At 40.6% G+C, this 19,212-nt stretch overlaps 1 protein-coding gene and 1 long non-coding RNA gene across 3 annotated transcripts in view; one reads left to right on the top strand and one right to left on the bottom strand.

The window, feature by feature from the left end:
• Positions 1-19,212, top strand: part of LOC131308604 (bZIP transcription factor 16-like) — a 92,192-nt gene that overhangs the window by 34,364 nt on the left and 38,616 nt on the right. The gene's annotated exons all lie outside the window — the stretch shown is intronic.
• On the bottom strand, positions 7,076-8,211 carry LOC131308608 (uncharacterized). 2 transcript variants are annotated; one of them, XR_009194507.1, is made up of 2 exons: positions 7,755-8,211; positions 7,076-7,314 (listed from the first exon to the last, which is right to left on the bottom strand). It is a non-coding gene; the product is annotated as an uncharacterized LOC131308608 (long non-coding RNA). The 2 variants fall into 2 exon arrangements; XR_009194508.1 differs by having other exon boundaries at positions 7,762-8,211.

Here is a 19,212-nt window from a genome sequence, read left to right as displayed (position 1 = left end):
AACAGAACAGAATGCGGAATCTGATCTCCTAAGACGGTAGACGGCATACGATTAATAAGGTAGGCTGCAGTAAGAACATCGTCACTCCAATAGGATTTGGGCACGTGCTGCTGAAATAAAAGTGCACGGGCGACTTCGAGGTTATGTCGCAACTTGCACTCAACAACTCCATTCTGTTGTGGAGTCCGAGAACAAGAAGTTTGGTGGATAACACCATGATCATTAAGAAAAAACGGATAAGGCATTACGATAATATTCACGAGCATTATCAGAACGAAAAATACGAATAGAAACATCAAACTGAGTTTTTATTTCTTGATAAAATGACTTGAAAATTGCGTACAACTCAAAGCGCTCTTGCATAAGATAAACATAAGTAATCCGTGAATAATCATCAACAAATATAACAAAATATTGAAAACCAGACCGACACGAAACATGAAAAGGACCCCAAATAGCAGAATGAACTAATTGAAAAGGTCTCGACACCCGACTTTCTATCCTAGGGCTAAAGGGAACACGATGGTGTTTACTAAACTCACAGACTTCACATGGCAAGTCAGTGACACGACTACAGGATGGGACCATCCACTTGAGATTCTGAAGAGTTGGATGCCCAAGGCGACAGTGATGCTGATATGGTGAAGTAGAGGACTGAAGTGCAATGGAGGAGGATAACTCGTCAGCATTAAAGTAATAAAGACCACCACGTTCAGCACCTCCACCAATCTTCTTCCCCGTCGTGAGATCCTGAAAAATACAAGAGCCATGAAAGAATGTCACAAAACAATTTAAAGATTTGGTAAGCTGACTACAGAGAGAAGACTATATGGAAAATGAGGAACATGTAAAACAAAATTTAAAGAAAGTGATGAACTCAGGGTAACAGAACCCAAACCAGCAACATCAACAGCAGAACCATCAGCCAATGTGACACGAGGGGATTTCCCAAGAGAACGAGAACCAGATAAAAGGGTGGAACTGCCAGTCATATGATCAGTAGCACCAGAATCAATAACCCAAGGAGTGTTAGAAGCAACACCAGCAAAAGAGGAGCCTTTCTGAGCGAATGTAACAGTGGAGGAAGATGATGCAGAAGTAAGACGATGGTACTCAACCACATGAGGAGAGGAGCTAGAGCCCTCAGTCAAGAAATGGTCTTCATCAGCCAAAATAGCAGCCTGATGCGCAGATGGACGACCATGTAAAACCCAACAATAGTCAATAGTGTGATTAGTCCCATGACAGTGAGTGCAATACCGAGATACCTGACTACTAACAAATGATTGCCCACGGCCACGTCTGCCAATTGATTGCCCACGGCTACGTCTGCCAATTGATTGCCCACGGCCACCTCAGCCCAAATCACGACCAAAACCGCAACCACTTTGACCCAAGTCACAGCCACCTTCTCCTGACTCTCGACCACCACGACTGGAAGCACGAGAATAGTGGCCACCAGAAGCAGATGTGGCCAAAGCAGAATGATCAGAAGGCAATGGAGGAGCAGAACTAGTATCAAACTGATGAAGACGGCTAAACACTTTAGTCAGAGGAGGCAACTCCCGCTCCCCCAGTAGTTGACGGCAAACAGGATCAAAATTCTTAGGCAAACTAGACAAGAAGCGAGCCACATGCAAGTTTTCACGCTGACGACGCATAACCGTAATGTCAGTAGAAAGAGGCTGACAGATGTTAAGTTCTGCACAAACACCACTGAACTTAGCATAATAGTCGTCCAAAGTAGAATCACCAAGGCTAAGCGCAAAATACGTCTAATAAAGATCAAAGGTCCGATGAAGATTATTAACCCCAGAATATAACTCCTTAGCCCGCTGCCAAACCTATTTAGCAGTATCATAAAAGACAAATGTGCTAGCAATAGCGGGCTCCATACTATTCCACAAGCGAAGGCGGATCCTGGCATCCTCAACTATCCAAGCGGCATGAGTGGAATCAGTGGGCTTAGGAGGATCATCTGAGATATAAGTATACTGTTGTGAGCCCATAAAATATGTTTCAACAGACTTAGCCCAAGTAACATAATTCTTGCCATTTAAGCAAATAACAGTGATTGACAACATCTCAGGAGACCAATGGGGAGAAAAACCCGCAGCAGCAACAGAACTAGTACTAGAGGCAGAAGTGGATCCCATCACAAAAAAAATCTTAACGACAAATATCATACAAAAAGCAATAAGAGAGGAGCAGCTATTACGATGGCATGTGAGCAAAAAAGTCCACTAACTCCACCAACAAAGGAGCAAATCAGCAGCCCAAGCAACATGAATCATCGATGAACAGTACAACTCGAATAAAAAATAGCCAGGAACATGATAAGAAACATAACAGAGAGAGAAAAGTGAACAATAACCTGTTCACAAGGTTACTGTGGCGAAAAACGTGCAGCGAAGGAGCCGAGCATGGACCGGGTCCAAAACCAGAGACGAACCAATAGATTCTTGTCCAGGAACAGTAGAAATACCACGCAAATAGTGACAAAATGCAGATCTGGATCGGAAAGTAGCAGAAATCATGAAACAGAGGACCGGCGAGGGCTGGCGTGGGGACGCCGGCTATCGGCGAGGGTCGCCGGTGGGCGGCGAGTGGTCGCCGGTGGGCGGTGAGGGCTGGCGAAGCCTGGGCTAGGGCTGTTCGGAACTGTAGGTGGCTGGAGGAGGGTGGGTAGGGGATGTCGAGGGCTGGAGATGGTCGGGCGACGGTGGGTAGGTGGTGGTGAGGGCTGGAGATGGTCGGGACTAGGTTGGGCTGAACTGGAGATGATCGGGACTGGAGAGGTGGTTTTTTATTTATTTATTTATTTGCATATGGGTGGTGTCATGAGGTGAGGGTTAAAGAGGTGGTTTAAGATTAGGGTTAAAACCTCGCTCTGATACCATTTTGTTTAGGAAGAATAAAGTGTGTAAGGTTATAATTAACCCTCACACATATAATCTTTATTTATATTAAATAATAACTCCTTGCAAGACTTAGATAACCAATATGGGACAATGTCAAATCCTAACAATATTCTAACAGAAACCATAATAAAGGTTTATAAGTCTTGTGCCTTCCTTGCCAAGAAATACCAGCAACACAATCTACCTTTTGACCTTGAGCCATTTCCAAATAATACATGCCTACTCTTGGGTTTGAGGAAGAAGCATTCCTATCTAAGTCCTAATGGACAAAGTGTGGTTGGAGCACCATTCTATTACAGCTACACCAAACACAACAACAATTAGAAAACGGGTAAAAAATATTTGAGTTACAACAACATACATTTGGCCTATGGTGAGACACAATGATTGGGCAGAAAGGTAAGTTACAATGAAATTGATGCCAAATCAATAGCCAAAACAAGAAACTCTGCCGAGGCAGTCATCATTCAGTAGATTTTTTGCATCAAAATGAACTCTGTCCAGACTACATCTAGTGTTTTAATTCCTTTCTATGGGGCAATGTTCTCTAAATGCAGGTGCCTATACTCTTAAATACATACATATCAATTGACTATGATGTTGAAAATGAAGAATAATAATTAAGGATTAGGTGATTGCTCAATTACAAGAAACATCCATTTTTGCATGCATTAATTTGAGCCTAACAACATGATTCTGATAACATAACTCAACTAAGTTGACAGATTTTTGGGGCTCCCTTAAGGGAAAATCCATTGCCTTCAGGTTAAGTTCCCTAATGGCCTGGTAGTGCTGCATATGCAGAAACCACAATGGCCAACTTTTGGATTGCATGCATTTTAGGAAAAATGGACACTAACTGACAGTACAATGCAGTAAAAATATCGAGCGTAAAGGGCTGGTACTTTGAAGCAAGTGAAATGTAGAGGGCACAATAAACAACACTTGTAAATGTCGAAAATTGTTATAAAAAAAAACAGGCGGGACCTATACGCTGTTCTCTTTATTAACCTTAGCACACATAATTAGGACAAAATAGGCAAGTACTTGGCTAAGTTGCTGGATAAAGAACAGATCAGAACAAACTACACTACTAGGAGTACGAAGAGGACAACAGAACCCATAAACTGAAAGCAAAGCTAATGCGAAACAAACGATACACAAAATCTTTACTATAAACCTAATAAACAACAAAGGACATAAATCTAAAGGAGCAACACAAACCTAGCAACGACCACCACATCAACACCCAAACTATCCCTGTAACCAAAAGCAAAGCATACCTTACCAAAAAGCAAGAATTTTATGGCCTCTTTTTTTTTTAGGGTTCCTAGCTCCATTGGGCCTTTTTTTTTGGGGTGTGTGCGTCTGTGTGTTGCAGGGTGTTGTTAGATCTGGCGAGGGAAAATAAAGTCAAGTCACGCACCATCGCGAGGGAAGAAGCACCAACACAAAAGAACACCTCAAACAAACACCACCAAATCACAAAGAACAACAAAACCATTACGCACTAAAAACCGCGGCAAAGGGATCCGCGGGTGGACTCAACAAATTGTGAAAAGAGACAAATCCAAACAATTACCTATTGGGCAACAGGTTCGACCACGCAAGCAAAGAACTCAGAGAAACGAAGCAGTGCAGTGGAAGCCATAAAAGACAGCCATCAAAGAGATAGATTCAGATCCCCACACTGGCTTGTTTTGACACCCACCAACGGCAGAGAGACATCCATGCAGGGCCCCTATGAACAGAAGCACAAAGCCCTGAGATCGTAGAATGAACAGGAGCACAATGAGCCAAGATCGTGACACGAACCCCACCAAATCTACGACGGTCGAAATGACCATAATATACATTAGGAAAACATGATAAAATAACAAGATAAAATTGGGAAGTAGGAAGATGATAAAAGAGGTCAGAAAAGAAGTGTAATATGGTATGCTAGCATGGTATCCTAGCAATAGAATTTGTAATGTGGTGATGGTAATGTAGGTGGCATGCTATACTATGTAATGGGATTACATGTTTTGCGGCAGCATGAAAGAATTGCCAAATAGGAGAATCATGATTAGTGCTTTGATTGTATTTTATTAGCAACAATAGATTAATAAATCAATGTTGAATTAGAAAGCTTGTAAAGAATGTCATAGAATATATATAGTGGCAGTAGAATACGGCTGAAACATTAGAGAATTTCCCACAGTTTTTTACAATGGAAGAAGTTTTAAATGTTTAAGCCACAAAGTCGCTAAATGTTTGAGCATCAAGGCACAGATCATTGATTGCCACAGTCCAAGTCTGATCAGCCGTTCTAATGACCATCTTGATAAGCACACAATATTGTATACTCCTATTATTTTACTTAATATATCTCATTTTCCATATAATTATGTTTATTGTTGAATATTTTAAATGATATTTGCGCTTAAGGTATGTTTCTCCAAATTTAAGATAATTTAAGATAAAGTGTTGTTGTTGACACCAAATTTGGCTCGAGCACTTGAGCGCAGAAAATGACGCCGAATATTCTAATTGTACTCGGACCTTGATCAAACACCATTTAAGAATCAGTCGAGAGCATCGCAGAATATTGAGTGAGCACAGAATAGTCAAGCCCGGCCAACCCATTTTGTCACACGTACACCATGAAAATCAATACGGTGGATACATTCAGGATGGGATGATGGAGTTCTTCCTATTTGAAAGCACATTAAAAATTAACTAATGGACAAAATGGTTTCATGGGAAAAACGTTCTTTGGAGTTCTCCATAATGGACTTTTCTTGAACAAGCAAAAAATGGAAAAAAGAAAGCTCCTGATGTGGAAAAGTCAAAGGAAATGAGAAGCTAAATGGGTTAGATGGATAATGGCTGCATGGATGGCTAAGTAGTAGTAGCAGACAAGTGAAGGAGGAGAATTTATTACTACACTGTTTCGACTGTCACTAAGGGGTCGTTTGGATGCCGGCTAACCGAGGGGTGTTAACAATACCCCCGTTTTAAGCCTGGTCCCATAGCCGAAGCCCTGGTTTGGGAAGTAGTTTGACGACTGGGATTATCTTCTCCCGTTCTTTGCTAACACTGGAGAAGAGGGTATTCGGGTAGAGGTGTCAAACGTGCCTGTCGTGCCGTGCCGTGCCATTTTCTTCCCTGCCAACCGTGCTTCGTGTCGTGTCATATCGTGCCCGTTTACTTCATCGTGCCATGGCGTGCTGTGCCATACCGTGCCTGTGCCGTGCCGTGGTGGGCCATTTTGCTTTGTCGGGCCGTGCCTTTATAAAATCGTGTCGTGTCGTGTCGTGCCCGATTAATTAATCGTGCCGCGTCGTGCCGTGCCTTTTTTGTCGAGTCGGGTCGTGCCTTTTTTGTCGGGTTGTGTCATGCCGTACTTTTTTTTGTCGGGTCTTATCGTGCCGTGCAGTGCCTTGCCTTTTTTTGTCGGTTCGTGTCATGCCGTGCCGGCCCTTAATCGTGTGTGGTGCCGTGCCATGTTGTGCCATCAATTTTTGTATACACATCACCAACCGGCAACCAATTTTCGTCTAAAAATAAATCTTCCCAAAAAACACACATTCGGGTGCCCAATGCATCATTGCCTCTAATGTTCTTAAGTTTGTATATCCTAGATATAATTGATTTTGATTATGTTCTACGACAAAATTAATTTATGAAAAGCTTTTTATTTTTCGACAAGTAATATGGTTGGCCCTGCATAATTCATTTTCAAATGTAAATTTTTGGACCACAACACATTTTCATACAGTGTCGAAAATGAATCTTTTAAAAGCAACAATATTGAACCTTGGCCCAAAACTCTTTTAATTGTGGCCCTTGAAATCCCTTTTTAAGTAGTAATATTATTAGATTTTGGACATAAGCTTTTTCAGCCTTATCTATTTTGTTGCCTTCTAGTTCACTTCGGTCCAATTAAATGAAAGCTAGAGAACCAAGCCCAAATCAGTTTTATCGCAAAGTGGTCGACCGGTTTATTTCCTCTGCCGAAAACATGTATACATAGAAGAAGCATTTATTTCCTCTAATTATTTCCTCTACCGAAAACATGCATGCCAAGAAAACTCACTTCTAAGGTCGTAAATACAGTAACAAGCAACAATTTATACAGTATACATAGAAGAAGCATTTATTTGAAAAACAAAAAGAAAACTATTTGTCGATAGCTTATTTACACCAGATTCTGGACACGACTCTATTTGAAGTTGACATTACAACTAAACAAGATACAGTAGCATAGAACAGAGCTATCTATTCATAAAACTACAATTTGGGAGGAGTTCACTGGGGAGGGCTTATGTTGTTAAGGATTCAACACCAATTTAATCCCTTTCTTGCCAGATATTCAGGCATCTCCCAACTTCATTTGTAGAATTCATATCTATTTAAATGGACAACAAAAAGATTCTCATCAAGGCACGCCAGTATTGCAGTCCATGACAAGTGAATATATCACCAATTTCAATTTTCGGTTGCCTCCCAGTCCAAGGACATGTTTCTTATAGTGCAAAAAATTAACGCTCATGCAATGCAATCAAATAAACAGCTAACAGACGAACAAACTAACAACAAACTAATAGACTGGAGGGGCTAGGCTGCCACCTCAACTCAGCAAACAGAATATGCGAGGGGTTATGCCACCACCACGGCTAAGCAATGCAATCAAATAAAACTAAATATACTAACTAAAAACAAACTCAATATTTAGCCTGGCTTCGTTACACCTCAGGTTTGGCATAAAACCAGGTTAGAGGTATCCACCAAGCTAAATACGAGCTACGAACACATAAAGTACTAGAGATTAGGTAGTCAATGACTCACTGTTCACCTTCCGAGAGTAAGAGAGAGCATGGATTTTGGAATGTTGGAAGGGCACTTGCTGGATCGAAAACAGCTACCACAAAAGCTATCCAAGTACACTATCCCATATGCACACATCAAACGAAATCCATGAGTAAGTGCGTAAACACAAGAATTTTTATGATTAAAATCAAAAGTTAGGCGTATCAAGAATCCACCTTCTACATTTTGCTGGCATTAATTTGCTTCAGCCTTCACGTGATTTGGTCCTTGGCGTCGACAATGTCCTACAAAACAAGAACCAGCACCAACACCAGCAGAAAACAGGTATATGAAAGCCAAATAAACAAGGAAAATGAATAAGAAAATTGAATTCTGCTAAGATATTAGTTCCTTTTATCATCATAGCAGAAAATTGAAATGGATGCAACATTAACTTGCCATTAAGGCCTTCATAAGTTGCAACACCACTTCATAGTTCATAGTTCAGACATTAGTTTTTTTTAATCATCATAGTAAGTGGCCATTAAGACATTCCAAAGTTGCAACACAATCACACTTCGCTTAGCCAAAAACTGGGGTTATGACTATGGCTTATTCATTTCAGACTAAAAGGAGACACACACCACACACCACAAAATCATATGGAACACTAGATTGGGAAGTTTGTGTTATTAGCATAAATACCTAACCAATTCTTTCCTTCACTTTTTTTCCAGAATCTTAGTCCTATAACAACTTGCATTCTTTTAACAAAAGAAAATATATTCCCACCATAATAGCACATATGTTACAACAGCAACCAATAAAAAAGGGGAAAAAAAACTAGTATATTTTTAGATCTCCTTGCAATTTAGTAATTTACTCTGCCAGTTCCAGGAGTTGAATGGCGATTTTTAGTTTTTGGCAATTTTGTTAACATTGGTGCCCTTACCGTAAAGCAACAGACTAAAAGGGTTCAAAACTATAACCAGCCCAGTCAAAACTACAATGAGCTGTGGACTGCAAGGATTGTTTATCCAATACTACCTACTTTGCACCTGGTTGAACATTTGGTTTTAATACGAATTCTTATCTTCTCCAATTAGGCCCAAAAATAACAACCTAAACAAAACTGATGGCATGAATTTTACAGATCTAATCACAGACAAGCCACCTAGCATGAAAAGATAAATCTTTGGCCATACCTGATCTAGGATGTATCTAATTCGACCAGATCTAGCAAAACAACAACATAGAAAGAAAAAAAAAATGTAAACCGAAGAATTAAAGATTTCGAGAATAGATTTGATACCTTAGGGACCTGAGGCACAACGTCCCAGCTCAAACTCTGCCTCTTTCGCAGGCGACGGTGACTGGTGAGTGAGTCGGTGAGCTGAGCTGATGAGAGAGTCGAAGAGACAGAGAGAGAGAGAGAGAGGTTGAGAGACTGCGACTGTGCTTTACCTAAGATTCGAACGATTCTCCTCCTGCTGCTCAACTAGCTCGGTCTAAGAGAGTCGGAGAGATAGACAGAGAGATGTTGAGAACGGAGAGTCAAAGAGACAGAGAGAGTGATGCTGAGAACAGTGAAGAAAGAGAGAGAGACTTTGAGAGAGTGAGATCAGATGACTGCTAGGGCAGCATCTCATTGCTTTTATATGATCTGTGTGATCATGTGCATACGAGACACCATAATCCATATGCACCAACATATCGAAAATTCTCGTAAAATCCTATAATGCATCACTCGAGGGCCGCCCGAGTTTTTTTTTGAAAATCGAAACAGTCTACCATTTATGTGGGAGTGATTATATCATTTATGCAAAAAATGAAGTAAATTGGTTATCATTATATACTTGATCGTACATAACAAAAAAAATTATATGAATGAATCTACGTCCCGATGAAAGGGCTTCCAAAATCCGATAGGGCCGAAATTTTGCGAGAGTGATTAAAACACCAAGAACAACAAAATGAACGGTATGGATCGTCATAGTTGTGTCGCAATCATGTGGTTAGAATACATTAGACTATAGCGGAATACATTAGTTTAGAACCAAATAAGTTCGATGTATAGATTTGAAAGGTAGCTGCAGACTCATTTTTTCGAATGTTCGATCTAAACCATTACGATTTAAGATCTTATCAAATATATCATTCTCCTCTACATAGGTGATAATCGGATGTCGGAAACCATGTGATCGGAACACATTCGGTGCTTCCAAATGCATTAAAGTCCTATAATGCATTACTCGAGGGCCGCCTAAGCAGTTTTTTGAAAATCGGAACCGTCTACCTTTTATGTGGGAGTAATTATATCATTCCTGCAAAAAATGAAGTAAATTGGTTATCGTTATATACTTGATCGCACATAACAAAAAATTTCCTATTAATGAATCTACATCTCGATGAAAGGGCTTCCAAAACCCGATAGACCAAAAAATTTGCAAGAGTGATTAAAACACCAAGAACAAAAAAATGAACGGTATGGATCGTCATACTTGTGTCACAATCGTGTGGCTAGCGTACAAGAAACCCGTTTTTATAGAATAGAATTATATAATATATATTACTTGTTCTAATTATAAGCACAAATAAATTGTTAGCCTTGGTGGTTTGAGATGTGTCAAGTTCATAAAGACTTGGGTTCGAGCCCTATAGAGATTATTTTTTTAAAACCTTTTTTTTTAATTAGTTTTTTTTCTTATTTATTTTCTATGTATTTTTTTTTAAAATCTTTATTAGATAAAACGCAATGTATATCAGTATATGTGTAGTAATTGGTATATTATCATGTTTGAATTTTGATTCAAAATTTTTTAATCATATAAAATATTTTAAAAGCTTATTTTACTTAAATAAAATGAAAAGATTAATAAATTATTGGATTATCAAAAAATACACAGAAATAAAGTAAACTATAATCTGAAATCCCTTGTTTATTTAATAACTTTATTTTTTTGGTTTTTCCATGCCTCGTGTCTTGCCCGTGCCGTGTCATGGCTCATGACTCGTGCCCCATCCCACTTCCGTGTCGTGCCTGTGCCGTGCCCATCTAAGACCGTGGCGTGCCGTGCTGTGCCAGACCAACTTCCGTGTCGTGCCCGTGTCGTTCTCCTGCACTTCCGTGCCGCGTGCCCGTGCCGTGCTTGGCTAAAACCGTGCCGTGCTGTGTCGTGACTCGTGCCCCATCCCACTTCCGTGTCGTGCTCGTGCCGTGCCCGTCAAAGACCGTGTCGTGTCGTGCCGTGCCCGTGTCGTTCTCACTCACTTCCGTGCCCGTGTCGTGCCCCGTGCCCACTAAGACCGTGCCGTTCCCGTGCCTTGCCAGGATTAATCCATGCTTGTGCCGTGCCGTGCCTCCTTCAAACGTGTCGTGCTTGTGCCGTGCCCGTGCCCGTGCCGACCTGACCCGTTTGACACCTCTATATTCGGGGGTGTTGCTGATGGGTAGGGTTTGAGGTGTCCATATCTTATACCCCCTAATCCCCTCAAAAATTGATGAGAACACCCCTCCTTATCCCCCTTCTCGTAGCCCTAGCTTGCCATTTCTGTCGCAGTTCTGCTTCTGTTCGAAGAGACGAGAGGGAAAGCTGAGCAAAAGTATAAAAAATTAAGTGTTCTAAATTTCAATCCGTTTGAATCGGTGGAAAGATTATAGTTTTCTAATCATTTTATTCTAAATGGTCATAATTAAATTTTGACTCTAAGATTCTCGTTGATTAGCCCTAAGAAAGTCGTACAACCAAATATCTCTTAAGGCTAACCAACGAGAGCCCTAAAGCCAAAAATTAATTATAATTCTTTAGGATAAAATGATCAAAGAAATAGTATCTTTGCATGATTCAAACCGATTGAAAATTGGAACACTTAATTTTTCAACCTACAGTTTATATATTAAAAAATATGGTTAAAAAATTAAGTGTTCTAATTTTTAATCCGTTTAAACTGGTACGAAGATCCTATTTCTCTGATTATTTTATCCTAAAGGGTCATAATTAATTTTTGGCTTTAGGCTCTCGTTGGTTAGTCCTAAGAGATATTTGGTTGTACGACTTTCTTAGGGCTAATCAACGAGAGTCCTAGAGTCAAAATTTAATTATGACCCTTAAGAATTAAATGATTAGAAAAATAAAATCTTCCCACCCATTCAAACAAATTAAAATTTGGAACACTTAATTTTTTTTTCTTAGCTTTTCCCAAAATCAAGCCTTGCAGCTTTTTTCTTTTTTCTGTCCCTTCCAGCTCAAAAAAAACACGTATTTATTTTAATTATAATGAAACTAACAAATTTTGTCATAAAACACTGCATAAGGGCAAAAAAGTCATTTAACAGCTTTTTGTATCAATCCCCCTTCCTTATACCCCCAATTAATCCTCCATCCAAACCAAGTACTATTTTATCCTCCTTTTCTAATACATCATCCAAACCAAGTACTGTTTAATACCCCCTCCATAAATATGGGTCATCCTTTATTAATCAATACCCCCTATTATCCAATCCTCCCTTCTTGCATAATACCCCTAAACCTAATCCTGAATCCAAACGAGCCTTAAGTGGAAAAATTGGGCTGAGTACTCCCACGGTCAAGCCTCACATCACATTGCAATAATGGATGTATCAGGACAAGTGTCAGAAATCCAAGCCTTCTTATTCCTCAACCGTTCAGTTCTCTCTCCAGCTCAAATGTACACATCACGCCAGATTCGAACTCCCTCTCAGCCTCTTATATATATGGGTATCCGGCCAAAAAGGGTGTGATCAGTAGTTGAGAGCAAAATTCCAAAAGCAAAAAGATACGGTAGAGTAGTTGTCAGATATTTCCTTCAGTCTTATTTCTTGTTTCAAGCCTAGAGTGCGAGAGTCTTCTCTCTCTGGTTTTGTCTATATTCCAGAAAACCTCTCCTTTTCTCTATTGCTTCCTAGTTGGTATTTACTAGTTGTACTAAGGATTTTGAGAGCTTCTTCTGTCTTAAAGTTGTAATATATATTGTTCGGAATAAGATTGTAGTTTTATAAGTTTTGTTTCGATTTCTTAATAAATTCTTAGATTGTTCAATTCTTAGTTCAAATTCTTAAAAAGTAAAGATTGTGGTTTGGTTATGAGTATTCGCAAACTACTCGGCTGTTTCTCACACCGAACCCGAATCTAAGATTAATCCTAGTTGTGGAGTCCATTAAGATTGAAGGTTGAGCGCCTTTGGCCAACTCTCCAGTGTACATCTTTTTGGTACATACTAGTACCAATCTTCCATAATCACCTATAAATTAAATTAATAATGTTTAGAGTAGTTTTTAACCTTTCCTTGGCAACAATGGAGGGGTAGTCATTATAGGCTCGGCCATGGGGAGAATACCATCCTATGGCTTATGTAATTCTATAATTCTCACCGTTAAAATCAATTGTATGTGAACGGGTGGTTGAGTTTCTCCTTAAATCGATTCGAAACTCAAAAGTGTTAAGCCTTTGATTATGCATCGACAGTCAACTCTGTCACGCATAATGCTTGGGTCGCTGTCCTTTTGAGGGTTCGACACACTCAATAGAGAAATTCGATTGCACTTAGCATAATCTTCCTATCGAGCACACAAAATACCTGTGGGACTCGATTGTGTAAATTAGTGAGAATATTGAATTATTTAGGTTATAAGTGGTGTAAATCCTGGCCTGAGCCTATCATTTAAATACTTGCAACCATAATTTTAGTTTAATATGGAATTCACCAAAACAATCACCAAAATCAACGATTGGCTACCTATAGCTACAAATCATCACTTAGACCGATTAAGCATTTCACTTTGATAAACTGCTCCCTGTTGACCAATCTCGGTCTTACCGAGTTGTTCTGCAAGCGACTTGAGAGCCCTACGCTTCGGGTTAGAAACCCAAGAATACAATTGTTAGGATCGACACACACACTCACACGATTTACGAGTATAAACAATAAAGAATCAACACAGAGATATACGTTGTTCCCCAAAACCGAGTACGTCTACGGGAGCGAGAGCGGCTGCTGTTCTTTATAATCACAGTATGAATTAGGGTTTACAACATAGAGTACTTATATTGACTCTATTCTAACCCTAATCTGGTATTTGGTCTGTATCCCAAAAATACCCCTGTACGAACCGTACCATACAACGCCCCCTACACCCCCCAATAACATATGAGCCATAGTTCTAACAATCTCCACCTTGGCGAATTCACTCTCGCCCCTTCAGAAGATAACCATCACTATCCAATAAGTTAGGGGGATGCCTCCATTTTCCTAGCACCAGGAGACATTAACCAAGTCCAAGCAATGCTTGAACTTGTCTGCAGTAACCGTCTTTGTCAACATATCAGCTGCATTCTCAGAAGTGTGCACCTTTTCCAGTATCAAATCTCCTGCATCAATCAACTCTCTCACCTTGTGAACCTCACGTCGATATGCTTGGTTCGAGCATGATACACCTAATGCTTTGCCAAATAAATGGCACTCTGACTGTCACAATGCAACTGAACTCCACCTTGATCTATGCCAAGCTCCTTAACAAACCCTTTCAACCACAATGCTTCCTTAGCTGCCTCAGTCACCGCCATATACTCAGACTCAGTAGTGGATAAAGCCACCAGAGGTTGTACCATGGATCTCCAACAAATAGGCCCACCCACAAGTGTAAACACATAACCAGTTGTAGACCTTCTGTCATCCAAACCCCCAGCATAATCCGCATCCACATACCCAACAACTGAAATCTAACCCCGTTGCCTATCAAACATAATCTCGCGATCTGAAGTACCTTTCAAGTATCTGAACATCCACTTGACTGCCTTCCAATGCTCTCTGCCTGGTTTGGCCATGTACTTACTGACTGTGCTAACTGCATGTGCCAAATCAGGCCTCGTACAAACCATTGCATACATTAAGCAACCCACTGCACTTGCATATGGCACCCTTGACATATCCTTAATTTCTTCATCTGACACCGGACACTGAGCTGAAGATAATTTGAAATGACTTGCCAATGGAGTGCTGACCGGTTTGGCATTATTCATACTAAACCTCTCCAACACTTTCACCACATAATTCTTTTGAGATAACCATAACTTACCAGCTGACCTATCTCTGCGAATTTCCATCCCAAGTATCTTCCTAGCCGCTCCTAAATCCTTCATGTCAAACTTTTTACCCAATAAAGACTTCAACCTGTTTACCTCAACCATACTCTTCGCAGCAATCAGCATATCATCCACATAAAGAAGCAAGAAAATATAGGAACCATCATCAAGACTCTTAACATAAACACAACAATCATACTCACAGCGTGTGTACCCAATCCGTATCATGAAAGAGTCAAACCTCTTGTACCATTGTCTTGGAGACTGTTTCAGCCCATAAAGGGACTTCTTCAACTTACAAACAAGATGCTTAGTCTCTGGCTGCTTGAACCCCTCAGGCTGTTCCATGTATATGACTTCCTCCAAATCACCATGGAGGAATGCCGTTTTCACATCCATTTGCTCTAACTCCAGATCATAGCTAGCCACCAATGCTAAGATAATCCTGATTGACGTATGCCTCACCACTGGAGAAAAGACCTCATCAAAATCAATCCCCTTCCTCTGTGAATACCCCTTTACCACTAACCGAGCCTTGAACTTTTCCCTCTCCTTTTTTGTTGCTGACTCTTTCCGCTTGTATACCCACTTACAACCCACTGGCTTCTTTTCCTTGGGCAGTTCTTTCAACTCCCAAGTCTTATTCTTATGCAAAGACTCCATTTCCTCTACCATGGCTTCCATCCATTGGTCCCTTTCAAAACTCGTAATAGCATCCTGAAAAGTAGATGGATCCCCACTAGTAGTAGTCAATGCATAAGAAACCAAGTCATCAAACCCATACCTCACTGGTGGCTTGATAGTGCGCTTGGTTCTCCCAGCGGCCAAGCTTTGCTGCTGCTCCTGCTGCTGCTGTTGATCAAGCTGTTCATCTGGCTGAGTATCACCTATATCAAAACTCTCCAGCTCAATCTGTACGCCCTGTTGTTTGTTGTTCACTTCCTCTGACTCAGAATTTTGAACCCTCTGATGTGCCTTGATCATAGAGTCCTCATCAAATACCACATCCCTACTGATCACCACTTTCTTTGTCTCTAAATCCCAAAGCTTGTACCCTTTGACCCTTTTCTCATAACCAAGAAAGATACACTGTCTAGACTTCGCATCAAGCTTTGACCTCTTATCACTGGGAACATGAACATAGACCGGACACCCAAAAATTCTCAACCCTGAGTAGTCAACCTCTTTCTCTGTCCACATCTCCTCGGCTACCTTCCCATCCAAAGCAGCACTCGGTGACCTGTTTATAACAAAGCATGCCATACTCACTGCTTCTGCCCAAAAAACCTTCGGAAGTCCCGCATTCAATCTCAAACACCGTGCCCTTTCTGCAATGGTTCTGTTCATTCTTTCTGCCACCCCATTCTGCTGTGGTGTCTTTCGAACTGTAAAGTGTCGCTGAATCCCATGTTCCTCACAAAACTTCAGAAAAGGCCCATTCTTGAATTCTTTCCCATTATCTGTCCTGAGGCACTTAATCTTTTTCCCTATCTGGTTTTCCACTTCAGCTTTCCACACTCTGAACTTAGCAAAGACTTCAGACTTGTGCTTCATGAAGTACACCCAAACTTTTCTTGAAAAATCATCAATAAAGGTCAAGAAATACAGAGATCCTCCTTTCGAAGCTACCCTCGCTGGCCCCCAAACATCTGAATGAACGTAGTCAAGAATTCCCTTCGTTCTGTGAGTTGCATTCCTAAACTGCACCTTACACTGTTTTCCCAGAACATAAAACTTGCAGAAATTCAATTTACACGATTTAACCCCTTTCAGCAGATTCCTCTTATGTAGCTCTAACATCCCACGCTCTCCCATATGTCCCAACCGCATATGCCAAAGCATAGTATCATTAGTATCGTCTGTTGCAGTGGCAGCAGCTCCACCTACAACTGTACTCCCTACCAACTTGTAAATATTACCAGTAACTTTACAAGCCTTCATCATCACCATAGCACCCTTCGTTACCTTCATGACTCCACTCTCTGTTTTATACCCACAGCCATTGGAGTCTAAGGTTCCCAACGAAATTAAATTCTTTCTCAATGCTGGAACATGTCTAACATCCCCCAAAGTCCTCACAACACCATCATACATTCTGATTTTAATTGTGCCTATTCCTATGACTTTACACGATGCATCGTTACCCATAAGAACATTACCACAATCCACTGACCTGTATGTGTTGAACCATTCCTTGATAGGAGATATGTGAAAAGAACATGCTGAATCCATAATCCACGAATCTGCCATGTGATCTGAACTTGCTGAGACCGAAAGCATATCACCATCATCTGACTCCTGCTCCACAACGTTTGCAGAAGTTGATTCATCTTTCCTCTCCCCTGCCTTTCCCTTCTTCTTCCAGTCAGTTCCTTTACTCTTCTGCGGACAGTCTTTCTTCATGTGCCCCGGTTCATGACACCTATAACACTTGAACTCAAACGTGCCCTCGGACCTGTTCTTTGACTGAGACCTCCCACGCCCCAAAACTGATTTACCCCTCTCATTCTTCCTGCCACGATCCCCGTACCCCTTAACCACTAGACCTTCACCCTGCAGCGATTCTGTTTGTTGCTTGCGTTGATTATACGCCAGAAGGGCTGCAGTGACTTCCTCCAGTTCTAGGGTTTCTTTCCCCCAAAGTAAGGTTGTAACTAGGGTTTCGAGAGAAATCGGTAGTGAACACAGTAACATCAGCGCTTGGTCTTCCTCCTCAAACTTTACGTCAATCCGTTGCAGGTCGCTCACAACCTGATTGAACGTGTTGATATGCTGAATCAGATCAGCACCCTTGGCCATCTTCAACCCAAACAGTTTCTGCTTTAGAAATAGTTTGTTCGTCAACGATTTTGACATATACCTGCCCTCCAGTTTAGTTCAAACCCCAACCGGCGATTCATCACCCAACACATGATACATAACTTCGTCTGCAAGACACAGACGAATCGTACTTACCGCCTTCATCTGGAGTTCTTCCCAATCGTCGTTAGACATGGCTTCTGGCTTCGCCTTCAATCCCTTGTACAAGCCCTGCTGCACCAACAGATCCTTTACCCGCTGTTGCTACAATCCGAAATTCGAAGTTCCATCGAACTTCATCACATCGAACTTCCAAACAGACGAACTCGATGACATCGTTCTTCTGTGTGATCTAAAACAGCCTGTAGCTCTGATACCACTTGTTAGGATCGACACACACACTCACACGATTTACGAGTATAAATAATAAAGAATCAACACAGAGATATACGTGGTTCCCCAAAACCGGGTACGTCCACGGGAGCGAGAGCGGCTGCTGTTCTTTATTATCACAGTATGAATTAGGGTTTACAACATAGAGTATTTATATTGACTCTATTCTAACCCTAATTTGGTAATTGGTCTGTATCCCAAAAATACCCCTGTACGAACCCTACCATACAACGCCCCCTGCACCCCCCAATAACATATGAGCCATAGTTCTAACAACAATCTTTTGGTCGCAAGCACATCTCCTCGACATCATATATCCAGAAAACTTCTTTGAGACGAACTTCAAACTCCTAGAAAAAGTAATCACAACTTTAGCTAATTTAGTGACTAATCCCAACTAAATTGTTAATCTAACGGAATAAATATGCACAATAAGGAAAAAGCATATACAAGACGTAGTAGTAGACCTAAAAGTTGCAAATGCCCAAATTTCAGTACACTCTATTGAGTTGAAATAGCTGAAGGTGAGTAGGAAGTGCAAAGATTTCCTAGAACAGAAACAAAGGGTGAATGGACCACCATTTTATTACAACTACACCAAACACAATAATAATAAGAAAACAAGCAGAAAATATTTGTGTAACAACAACAATAACATACATTTGGCCTATGGTTAGACACAATGGTTGGGCAGAAAGGCAAGTTACAATGAAATTGATGCCTAATAAATGGCCAAAACTAGAAACCTCTGCCAAGGCAGTCATCATTCAGTAGATTTTTTGCAGCAAAATGAACTCTGTCCAGACTACATCTAGGGTTTTAATTTCTTTCTGCACGGCAATATTCTCCGAATGCAAGTGCCTATACTTTTAAATACATACATATCAATTGACTTTAATGTTGAAAATGAAGAAGAATAATTAAAGATTAGGTGATTGCTCAATTACAAGAAACATCCATTTTCGCATGCTTTAATTTGTGCCTAACAACATGATTCTGACAACATAACTCAACTAAGTTGACAGATTTTTGGGGCTCCCTCAAGGGAAAAATCCATTGCCTTCAGGTTAAGTTCCCTAATGGCTTGGTAGTGCTACATATGCATAAACCATAGTGGCCAATTTTTGGATTGCATGCATTTTAGGAAAAATGGACACTAACTTACAGTACAATGCAGTAAAAATATTGAGCATAAAGGGCTG

The sequence above is a fragment of the Rhododendron vialii genome, chromosome 11a (genome assembly GCF_030253575.1).
Source record: "Rhododendron vialii isolate Sample 1 chromosome 11a, ASM3025357v1".
In the NCBI taxonomy this organism is placed as follows: Eukaryota; Viridiplantae; Streptophyta; class Magnoliopsida; order Ericales; family Ericaceae; genus Rhododendron; species Rhododendron vialii.
This window is presented reverse-complemented; position numbering and strand designations above follow the sequence as displayed.